General features: G+C 43.9%; 1 protein-coding gene across 2 annotated transcripts in view; it reads right to left on the reverse strand.

The window, feature by feature from the left end:
- LOC141147039 (sodium channel protein type 2 subunit alpha-like) overlaps positions 1–1,667 on the reverse strand; it is a 265,941-nt gene extending 264,274 nt beyond the window's left edge. The window contains exon 1 of one of the 2 annotated variants that reach the window (XM_073634017.1): positions 1,288–1,667. The gene's annotated coding sequence lies outside the window, so the exon portion shown is untranslated. The remainder of the gene's footprint in view (positions 1–1,287) is intronic. The other variant, XM_073634014.1, reaches the window with a different exon arrangement.
- Between the last annotated feature and the right edge of the window lie 9,467 nt (positions 1,668–11,134).

The raw sequence follows: 11,134 nt of genomic DNA on the forward strand, positions 1-11,134 counted from the left end.
TGTAGTCCAAAGCTAACAGAGAACAAAGCTGTAGTCCAAAGCTAACAGAGAACAAAGCTGTAGTCCAAGGCTAGCAGGGAACTGATAACTGATAACAGTCCAGAGGCAGAACTCACAAGATTTCTGGCTGGCTTTTGCACTTGTTGACGAGATATAACAAAATGCTTCCAATGGTATATTTAACAGACAAAAGGAAGCAAATAAAATAAATATAAATTGTTGGAGTTTACGTACACTTTAATGAACATGTTTATTTTGTTTTTTTTCTTTTGCGCATTTACAGCTATAATATTCAGTGACAAATATCACAGGCTGGCAATTTCAAATTAAGCGCAAAGCTTGCCATGCCACACCCTCCATCATGAAGACATTAAAAATATAGTAGGGAGACTTCCCTTCTTGATTAGGCTACTTGCAATCACCCAACCTTTACCTTAGTTAAAGAATACCTCCCAATCTGCATACATTACCATCGCTTTGCATGATTTCCCTGCAATTAACCTTTTTCTGCCGAGATCCCTCAACAAAGAAACGTGCTGAACACAATTAGAACATTAACAGATGGCAACGCCCAACCAAACTGGACTCTAGACAACCCCAGTTTTAGTCGAGTGACCTCTTTTGCATTCATTGTTCTGGAAATCAGGATGGAAACAGCACAATACAAAGCCGTAAATCAAAAAGGAAATCCTGCTATATAATCAAATGATTGCCTTTAGATTAAATATTCAGAGCCGATCGTTCCAACTCAACTTGGATGATGGAGCGACGGGGGGAAATATTTCAGATTTTTCTGTAGAAAACACATAATGTGTTGTCTGAAAAGGCCTTTTCTAAAGCCGGTAAAGAGGGAAAAAAATCCCTGAGGCCTATAGGATGTGTCTTTTTTTTTTCCCAGCAAAATAGCAACAGATCTAATAAACAGAGGCTTCCAATAAGAGGTCTGATGTGGATGTGTGATAAGCCTGCTGTATCGAGGGAAGCAGGCTTCTCTTCTCTCTTATGGGTGGCAGCAGATGAAGTATTAAATAAGGATATGATGATTGCTACAAGCATAATAAAAAAAATATAAAAAAATAAAAAGGATGGAGAACAAACAAAAAAACAAACAAAAAAACAAAAAAGCAATGCATTTGGCTAACTTGCAACAGATAGCTGAGAAATACAAAAGCGGAATTTTGGGTGAGGAAGCTGTGCAAATCAGATCATTCTAAATGACAATTGCAATGATTTTCAGACCATGTGTTGGAGGAGGTGGCAGCAGCAGAAAAGCCACAGTGATCTTACCTGATGAGGGGGAACTGAGATATTCTAGCACAGGGTAATGACAGCCAGGCGCTCAGCTCCCAGTGCTCTTCCCAAAGCCAAGCTGTCAGCTTAGAGGCACCAGGCTTGCTATATTCTTTTCCTGCTGCTTGACAAGCAGAACAGCCAGGTCTTCTTAATGTTCTCCATCCCTGGTACTGGTGCTCTCGCTCTCTTTTCTCTCTGTGCTCCGTAATGCATGAAACTGCAGAATAAATAAATATATAAAAACACATGCAACACCTTAATATGGCAGCTCCATCTGCTGGTAAAAGTATAATAAGGACACGAGGAGCAGACAGTACGCTGAGCGAAGTCTCGGAGGAATGGGTGTAGGAGATTTTGTTTAAAGGAGAACCTCGGGCGAAACGCAATTGAAGAATGGTGATGACTCCAGACCTGTTGCACCGGTTCTGCTTCGGAATGCAAATTTTGGTGGAAATGGTTGAACATAGGCAGCAACTTTCAAAAGCCTTTTATTATTATTATTATTATACAGGATTTATATAGTGCCAACAGTTTGTGCAGCGCTTTATAATATAGAGGGGGGGACAGTACAATTACAATACAGTTCAATACAGAATGGACAAGACGGCCCTAACCATTGAGCTTACAATCTAAAGGAGATAAAATTGCCAAGCATGCCAGTGAGGAAAAATGTGATGTATTTTAACCACTTCAATAAGGAGCACTTTCACCCCCTTCCTGCCCAGGCCAATTTTCAGCTTTCAGCGCTGTCACACTTTGAATGACAATTGCACGGTCATGCAACACTGTACCCAAATGACATTTTTATCATTTTCTTCACACAAATAAAGCTTTCTTTTGGTGGTATTTAATCACCACTGGGGTTTTTATTTTTAGCTTAAAAAACTAAAAAAGGTTGAAAATTCTGGGGAAAAAAAGTGTTTTTCTTTGTTTCTGTTATAAAATTTTGCAAATAAATCATCTTTCTTTATACACGTAGACCAGAATGTCTGTAGAAAAGTTATAGAGTCCACAAAGTATGGTAAACTGATTAAAGTGATATTAACCCTTTCATGACTAAGCCTATTTTTGAAATTTGGTGTTTACAAGTTAAAATCCGTATTTTTTGCTAGAAAATTACTTAGAACCCCCAAACATTATATATATATTTTTTAGCAGAGAATCTAGAGAATAAAATGGCGATTGTTGCAATATTTTTTATCACACGGTATTTGTGCAGCGGTGTTTTAAACGCAAATTTTTGGGAAAGTGACACTTTCATGAATTTTAAAAAATCCAAACAGTAAAGTTACCCCAATTTTTTTGTATAATGTGAAAGATGATGTTACGCCGAGTAAATAGATACCAAACATGTCACCCTTTATAATTGCACGCACTCGTGGAATGGCGACGAACTACGGTACCTTTGAATTTCCATAGGCGACGCTTTAAAAATGTTTTACGGTTACCAGGTTTCAGCTACAGAGGAGGTCTAGGGCTAGAATTATTGCTCTCGCACTGACGATCGCGGCGATACCTCACATGTGTGGTTTGAACACCGTTTACATATGTGGGCGCGACTTCCGTATGCGTTTTCTTCGCTGCGCGAGCTCGCGGGGACAGGGGCACTTTAAACATTTTTTTTTTTTATTTATTTTATTTATTTTTGTACTTTATAAATTGTGTTTAAATTTTTTTTTTTTTTTACTTTTATTGCTGTCACAAGCAATGTAAACATCCCTTGTGACAGTAATATGTGGTGACAGGTACTCTTTATGGAGGGATGGGGGTCTAAAAGACCCCCCCATCCCTCCTTTACACTTCAAAGTATTCAGATCGACGAAAACGGCGATTCTGAATACTGTGTACTTTTTTAAATTCGGCGCCATTGGCAGCCGAGTAAACGGGAAGTGACGTCATGACGTCGCTTCCGCGTTTACAACAAGAAGGCTGGAACGAAGCCGCTCGCAGCTTCGTTCCAGTCCGCCCCCAGCCGCCGAAGGCAGCCGAACAGACACCGGGCCTCCCGATCGCACGGGAGGCCCGGTAACAGCGGCGGGAGGCAGCGGGAGGGGGGGGGTCCCCTCCCGCTCCTCCGGTATAACAACCGATGCGGCTTTTAGCCGCATCGGTTGTTATACATGGGTAGCCGATCGCCCGCTGTAAACAACGGTACCGGGATGATGCCTGCAGCTGCGGGCATCATCCCGGTATAACCCCGGAAAGCCGAGTACGCATATCTGCGTACGGTCGGCGGGAAGGGGTTAAAGTCTATTTTTTAAATTTTTTTGCTTAAAAATAACAAACATGTTATACTTACCTGCTATGTGTAAAGGTTTTGCACAGAGCAGATCAGATCCTCCTCTTTTTGAGTCCTTTGCCGGCGTTCCTGGCCCTTTCATCCTGCCGAGTGCCCCCACAGCAAGCAGCTTGCTATGGGGGCACCCGATCTGAGTCGCTGCTCTGTGTGTCCATTCAGACACGGAGCAGCGGCTTGGCCCCGCCCCCTCTCTCTCCTCATTGGGTCATTGACTTTGATTGTCTCAGCCAATGAGGAGGGAGATGGAGCTCAGGTAATTATTATTAGGGGCTGAGAGGGTGTGCTGCACACAGAAGGTTTTGCATAGAATGCATTAATTAAGATAAAAAACCTTCTGACTTTAGAACCACTTTAATCCTGATGTACTGACAGCCTATCTTATTTCTTGAAGTCTAAAAACGCCAGGACAGTATAAATACCCCCCAAATGACCCCTTTTTGAAAAGTAGACAGTCCAAGGTATTTTGTAATAGGTGTGGTGAGTTTTTGAATGTCTTCTTTTTTTGTCACTATTTTTTTTATTTGTTTTTCCACAATTATTTTATTTTTTACATACTGTCACCAGTGCAGTACAGCGTCATCATAGAACTGGTAAGGCAATGTTCAGGGACACTGACTGGTGAAAGTATGTAAAAAAAATGTTTGTTTTTTTCACATTCTTAAAATATTTTTTTATTTTTTATTAAATTTATTTCCTTTTTTTCTACTTTTTTCTTTACATACTGCGACCAGAGCAATACAGTGTTACCTTGGTAACATTTTACTACTCTGGGGAAGTTTTACATATTATAATTGCTTATACCAATGAATTTCCCTGGCATAAGCAACCATTTTTACTGAATGAAATTTAATTATTCAGTGTTTACTATTGTGATAATCACATGGCACAGATGGGACAGATAGGCTGTGATTGGTTCTGTCTGTACCATGTGATCACTGTGACCAACCACAGTGAGCAAAACAAATGTACCAAATGAATGGAAGCCATGCGTTGTGTATGATCTGCTGTGATTGGTCACAGCGATCACATGGTACCGGCAGCGGGCCGGTACACTGATCTATCATCAGCTGTGTCCAATGGGTGACAGAACGGGCTGCAAGGCACGTTCTGGGGAGGAGGTCATATGATGTCCACCCAGAACGAGAGAGCTCCCCTCTGGCCTATAGACATATAACGGCTGGGTGGGAGCTCTCTCCTTCAGGGTGGCCATCATATGACCTCCTCACCAGAACGTGGGGTAAGCAGGTAAGCATGAGCACCCCTTAAAGGTGCATTCCAGTCATAACCTTGAGATAGACACAAGGGGGATGACTGCCTAAAGACAAATAGGTTCTGCACTTTGCAAGAAAAAATGATGGGTTTTTTATTGTGTGTTATTGGACAACTGAAATTTCACCACATTCACTAAACTATGAGGAACCCCAAGGAGTATATCCTACCTGTCCAGTACCTAAAGTGACACTAAACAATATCTTTAATCTCCAAAAATAACTCCATACACATCCACTACTTGATGGCCCAGTAATCTGCTTTTCATTAAATAGTTTCTTACTGTGTTTCTCTGCCTTCTTGTAACACCCTCTCTGAGCTCCCAAACCTCTCATTTTTCTCTTCACTTCCATTTGTTTGAAATGAGCTGTGCATGTTATAGTTGCAGTTATGTGCACTGCTCTATGCACACTAAACCTCCCATAGTCCATCTTGGAAGCAAACAAGAGAGGATGACTACATTCTACATACAGTGAGACCATGGAGAACAAATGTAGCCATCCTCTAACAGGAAAAACAGGAACAAATAGGGCACTGGATTAGGATTTTCTGAGGGTTACCGAAATTGTCACTGGGGACACTGGCTTCAGTTTGGCAGCACTCTACAAGACAGTTGAGAATCCACATACATACAATCCAATAAGAAAAAAAAAGTGGTTGGATGGATAAATCCTAAGAAGGCTGGTTGTCAACCAAAGCTGTTTTTGACCTCTGTTTTAAAATGCTGAAGTCCACCCTTGGAGGTGAGGGCACACCTGGAGAGCACGGTAGAGGTGGAATTGGTGAATACAATCTCACTGGAATATTGTTGACCACAGTGGAAATGTGATCTTTTTATACTTGCACCACATTTATGAGGGTGTCAGTCACTATGTATATTTTTTTGCACTAATTGTGTTTCTTCACTGTAAATATCAGTTATATAGATTTATATGTAGCGCCCTACCCCCGCAGGGGCGGCAATTTGTGTGTTATATCCGTAAATTATATTTACCACCTAGCCCATCGCAGCCCATAGAAATAGAAACGGTCCATATTATAGTTTTCTCTTGCTTTTATTGATACAACGTGAACTGGGATAGGAGAAGGAGTTTTCTGAGATGCTCTTATACTACTTTGTAATTTCTCTCTTTACCTGTTTCATGCAAAGACTTAGCACAATGTAGACTTCAAGAAATCACTCTCAATGATTTCTTCGTGGGGAAGACGGAAGTAGATTTACTAGAGAATATATGGTAACAAGTCACTCTGAATAACTACTTCACCTGCAGAACAATCTGTATCTCTATTTGCAATTGGAGCTTTACCGCTACCTTTTTACCACTACTTGCCATCTATATGGTAATTCCAAGTTGAGCTAAAGAAGAGATTACTCTGAATATTTCCTCCCGCCTGACTGATTGGAATCCCGGGGCATTGTTGAACCCAAAGTCACAGGCCATCACCACCTGTCTCACTGACTTGCGTACCAACATCCCTCAGCCTCTGGTAGTACCCTTTCCCTGGGCTTTCACTCACTTGATCGATAGTCCATGTTCCATTCACAAACAATCGACTGCCCAGATGTAGTCCACTTAGTTGCTACTTCTTCCATAAGTATTTCTCTGTACTTTCTCTCCAGTCTGGCACGCTCCCTTCCCCGTAGGGGCGTTCAGTGGCACCTGCGACTGCATACGGTCCGGTGTCATCAACTCTTCTGCAGGTCCCAGTCCCCCCTCCCTCCCTGAAGCGGGGGGACTGTGCTTGGCTTCCCGCAGGGGAACCTCTCCCTGAGGGCTCTCCCTTGCTGCAAACTAAAACTCCTCCTATCATGTGACCCCCAGCTTTTATGAGAGTCCCGCCTCCTTCCAAACAAATTAATGATTGGCCAAAACTCACCTACAAGCTGCCTGTCATTCAGATCCCAAGTCTAACCTCTCTCCCAAAAATCATTTCATTGGAAGCAAAAGGAGGCATCTCTGGGTCCAAGCACAGGTGGCCACACCCTGCACTATACTAATGCCGCGTACACACGGTCGGACTTTACAGCAGACTTTGCCCGGCGGACGGGATTTCGTCGGACAATTCGATCGTGTGTGGGCTCCAGCGGACTTTGTTTTCTCAAAAGTTGGACGGACTTAGATTTGAAACATGTTTTAAATCTTTCTGTCAAACTCGAGTACGGTCGAAAAGTCCGCTCGTCTGTATGCTAGTCCGACGGACAAAAAGCCACGCTAGGGCAGCTATTGGCTACTGGCTATGAACTTCCTTGTTTTAGTCCGATCGTACGTCATCACGTACGAATTCGACGGACTTTGGTGGATTGTGTGTAGGCAAGTCCGATCGTTCAAAAGTCTGTCATAAAGTCCGTCGAAAAGTCCGCCGGGCAAAGTCTGCCGTAAAGTCCGCTCGTGTGTACGCGGCATTACACTCCCAGTTCCCAAAATAAATAACCAGGTCTGATATAATAGCACAAGCCTGACTAAATTTTACCTGAAACTGTAAGCTAGAAGAAAGGTCACCTACATGAAAGTAGGTGCCCGCTTCATATAAGAGAGCGAGAAGTAGGAATTTATATGAAGCACACAGTAGCTATGTAAATAAATGTATCAGTTGCCATTTAAGTTTGTATTATTTATTGAATGTCTATTGGATTGTGGATCATTATGTAATTTATGTTGAATGTGATAAAAAGTTTATTGTTCAGAGGTTTCATGCCCAAAAATGTCCTATAAGAGATCATACAATATAAATAAACATAACTTCCCAGTCATTTGACTTCTTCATTTGCTACTGTGTGCTTCATATAAAGTCCCACTTCTCGCTCTCTTCTTATAAATCAATGACAGGGATGGAGGCAGGTACCCCTTTGGTTCTTGCTTCATATAAAGTCCCTAAACCCCTTTTTCTTTTTCAATAATCAGTTATATAGAGTTGAAGGATCACAAATAATGTCTGTTTTTCAAATGTTATGTTTACTACAGTGCTGTGAAAAAGTATTTGCCCTTTTCCTGATTTTTTTATTTATTTTGCATATTTGTCACACCTAAATGATTCAGATCATCAAACAAATTTTTATATTACACAAAGATAACCCAAGTAAATACAAAATGAAGTTTCACATAGGGCCTGCCTGGCCCTATGTGAAAAAGTAATTGCTCTCTAAACCTAATAACTGGTTGTGCCACGCTGCAATCAAGTGTTTGCGATATTAGCCAAAGAGTCTTTCACATCACTGTGGAGGAATTTTGTCCCAGAATTGTTTTACTTCAGCCACATTGGAGGGTTTTCCAGGATGAATTGCCTGTTTAACCACTTGCGGACAGCCCACCATAGATATACTGCGGCAGGGCAGCTGCTCTGCACCAGATCACATACCTAGTACGTTATCTGACACTTCTGGGTCTGGGGTGCCCATGCACGCCTCCAGCAACCTACTCCTGTTGTGATCGCACTCAGCGGGAGCCTATCGGCGGGTACCGCACACTCGATGTCCGCCACCACCCGCTGATTACACAGGACACAGGCAGAATGACAATCTGCCTATGTAAACAAGGTAGATTGTCATTTTGTCAGAAGGGAAGGCATTGATCCTGTGTTTCTACTAAGTAGCAATACTGATTTTTACCTTCCCCTAGTCAAAGGACCTCCCCCACTACACTAAAACACTGGCTAGGCACATATTTAACCCTTTGATACCCCCTGATGTTAACCTCTTCCCAGCAGTGTCATTAGTACCGTGACAGTGCATATTTTTTAGCAATGATCGCTGTATTAGTGTCACTGGTCCCCAAAAAGTGTCAAAGGTGCCAGTTAGTTTCCGATTTGTCCACAGCAATGTCACAGTCCCGGTATAAGTTGCTGATTGTCATCATTACTAGTGAAAAAGTAAAAGAAATAAGTAAAAATATCCCATAGTTTGTAGACGCTATAACTTTTGGGCAAACCAATCAATATACACTTACTGGGATTTTTATTTACCAGAATAGCAGAATACATTAGGGCTTAAACTGATGAAGAAATTTGATTTTTTTTTCCATTTTGTTATTGGGTATCCTTTATAGCAGAAAGTAAAAAAATGTGTTTTTTTTTCAAAATTGTCAATAGATTTTTGTTTATAGTGCAAAAAATAAAAAAAACACAGAGGTGATCAAATACCCCCAAAATAAATCTCTATTTGTGGGGGGAAAAGGACACAAATTTTATTTGGGTACAGGGTCGCACAACCGTGCAATTGTCAGTTAAAATAATACAGTGCCGTATCGCAAAAATGGCCTGGTCAGGAAGGAAGTAAAAGTGGTTAAGGTCATGCCACAGCATCTCAATCGAATTTAAGTCCAGACCACTCCAGGCCACTCCAAATCCTTCATTTTGTTTTTGTGAGCCATTCAGAGGTGGACTTGCTGGTGTGTTTCAGGTCATTGTCCTGCTTCATAACCCAAGTGCACTTGAGCTTGAGGTCACGAACTGATTCCCGGACATTTTCCTTCAGAATTTTCTGGTAGAGCGCAGAGTTCATGGTTCCATCAATTATGGAAAGTCTTCCAGGTACTGAAGCTGGAAAAGCAGCCCCAGACCATCACACTAGCACCACCATGTGTAACTGTTGGTATGATGTCCTTTTTATAAAATGTTGCGTTAGTTTTACGCCAGATGTAACGGGACACACACCTTCCAAAAAGTTCAACATTTGTCTCATCATTCAACAGAATATTTGCCCAAATGTCTTGCGGCCAGGCCCGGACTGGGACAAAAAATAGGCCCTGGCATTTTAGACTGAGCAGCCCGGGGGGGGGGGGGGGGCGCGGCGGCGCTTCGCGGCGGTTGATGATGGGATGTGGGGTTCCAGCACCTTGTACCTCTGGACCCCTTTACATTACACAGCACCTTGTACCTCTGGACCCCTTTACATTACACAGCACGTTGTACCTCTGGACCCCTTTACATTACACAGCACCTTGTACCTCTGGACCCCTTTACATTACACAGCCCCCCACAGCTCTGGACCCCTGTTTGTTACACAGACACCCCCCTAACAGTTCTGGACCCCCTGCATGTTACAGACCCCCTACAGTGCAGACCCCCTCCCTACAGTCCAGACCCCCTCCCTACAGTGCACACCCCCTCCCTACAGTGCAGACCCCCTCCCTACAGTCCAGACCCCCTCACTACAGTACAGACCCCCTCCCTACAGTGCACACCCCCTCCCTACAGTGCAGACCCCCTCCCTACAGTACAGACCCCCTCACTACAATGCAGACCCCCTCCCTACAGTGCACACCCCCTCCCTACAGTGCACACCCCCTCCCTACAGTGCAGACCCCCTCCCTACAGTACAGACCCCCTCCCTACAATGCAGACCCCCTCCCTACAGTGCAGACCCCCCCCCTGTACAATACAGACCCCCTCCCTACAGTGCAGACCCCCTCCCTACAATACAGACCCCCAGCCCCTACAATACAGAACCCCCCTACAATACAGAACCCCCCTACAATACAGAACCCCCCCTACAATATAGAACCCCCCTACAATACAGAACCTCCCCTACAATACAGAACCCCCCCCCCTACAATACAGAACCCCCCTACAATACAGAACCCCCCCTACAATATAGAACCCCCCTACAATACAGAACCCCCCCCTACAATACAGAACCCCCCTACAATACAGAACCCCCCCTTCAAACACACAATGTACCTCAGATCAGCGCGGGACTGCAGGTCGGGTCCCCTCCCCCTGTGTAAACATAAAGGAGGAGGGGGAGGCGGCTTCATTCTGCTCGGCTGTGTGAGACAGCTGAGCTGAGACTGATCAGAGCCATGGCCACCAGACCAGAGAGAAGGGGATCGTTACGGGTCCCAGCCCCCTGATGTGCCGACAGGTGCATGTCACGTGACTCAAGTGCGACCCCGAGGCTCGCACGCACCCACCCCCCACTAAACAGCACAACAGTGCACAAAGTGGCTGTCACTGGCGGCCCGCCCCCTACTTAGTACGTCACTAGCGGAACATCAGCGGTCAGTGTTAGAACACTGGTCCTGCCTGTCAGAACCCGCGGCCGACTTTGCATGTCCCAGACATGTGGCCCAGCTGCCCGGCGGCCCACCGGGCAAATGTCCGGTCTGCCCTATGGCCAGTCCGGGCCTGCTTGCGGCTAATCAAGATGTTTTTTTGCAAATGTGAGAGGAGCCTTTGTGTTCTTTTTGGTCAGCAGTGACTTTCGCCTTGGAACTCTCCCATGGATGCCATTTTTGCCCAGTCTCTTTATTATTGTTGAATCATAAACACTGATCT

The sequence above is a fragment of the Aquarana catesbeiana genome, linkage group LG06 (assembly GCF_042186555.1).
Source record: "Aquarana catesbeiana isolate 2022-GZ linkage group LG06, ASM4218655v1, whole genome shotgun sequence".
Taxonomy (NCBI): domain Eukaryota; kingdom Metazoa; phylum Chordata; class Amphibia; order Anura; family Ranidae; genus Aquarana; species Aquarana catesbeiana.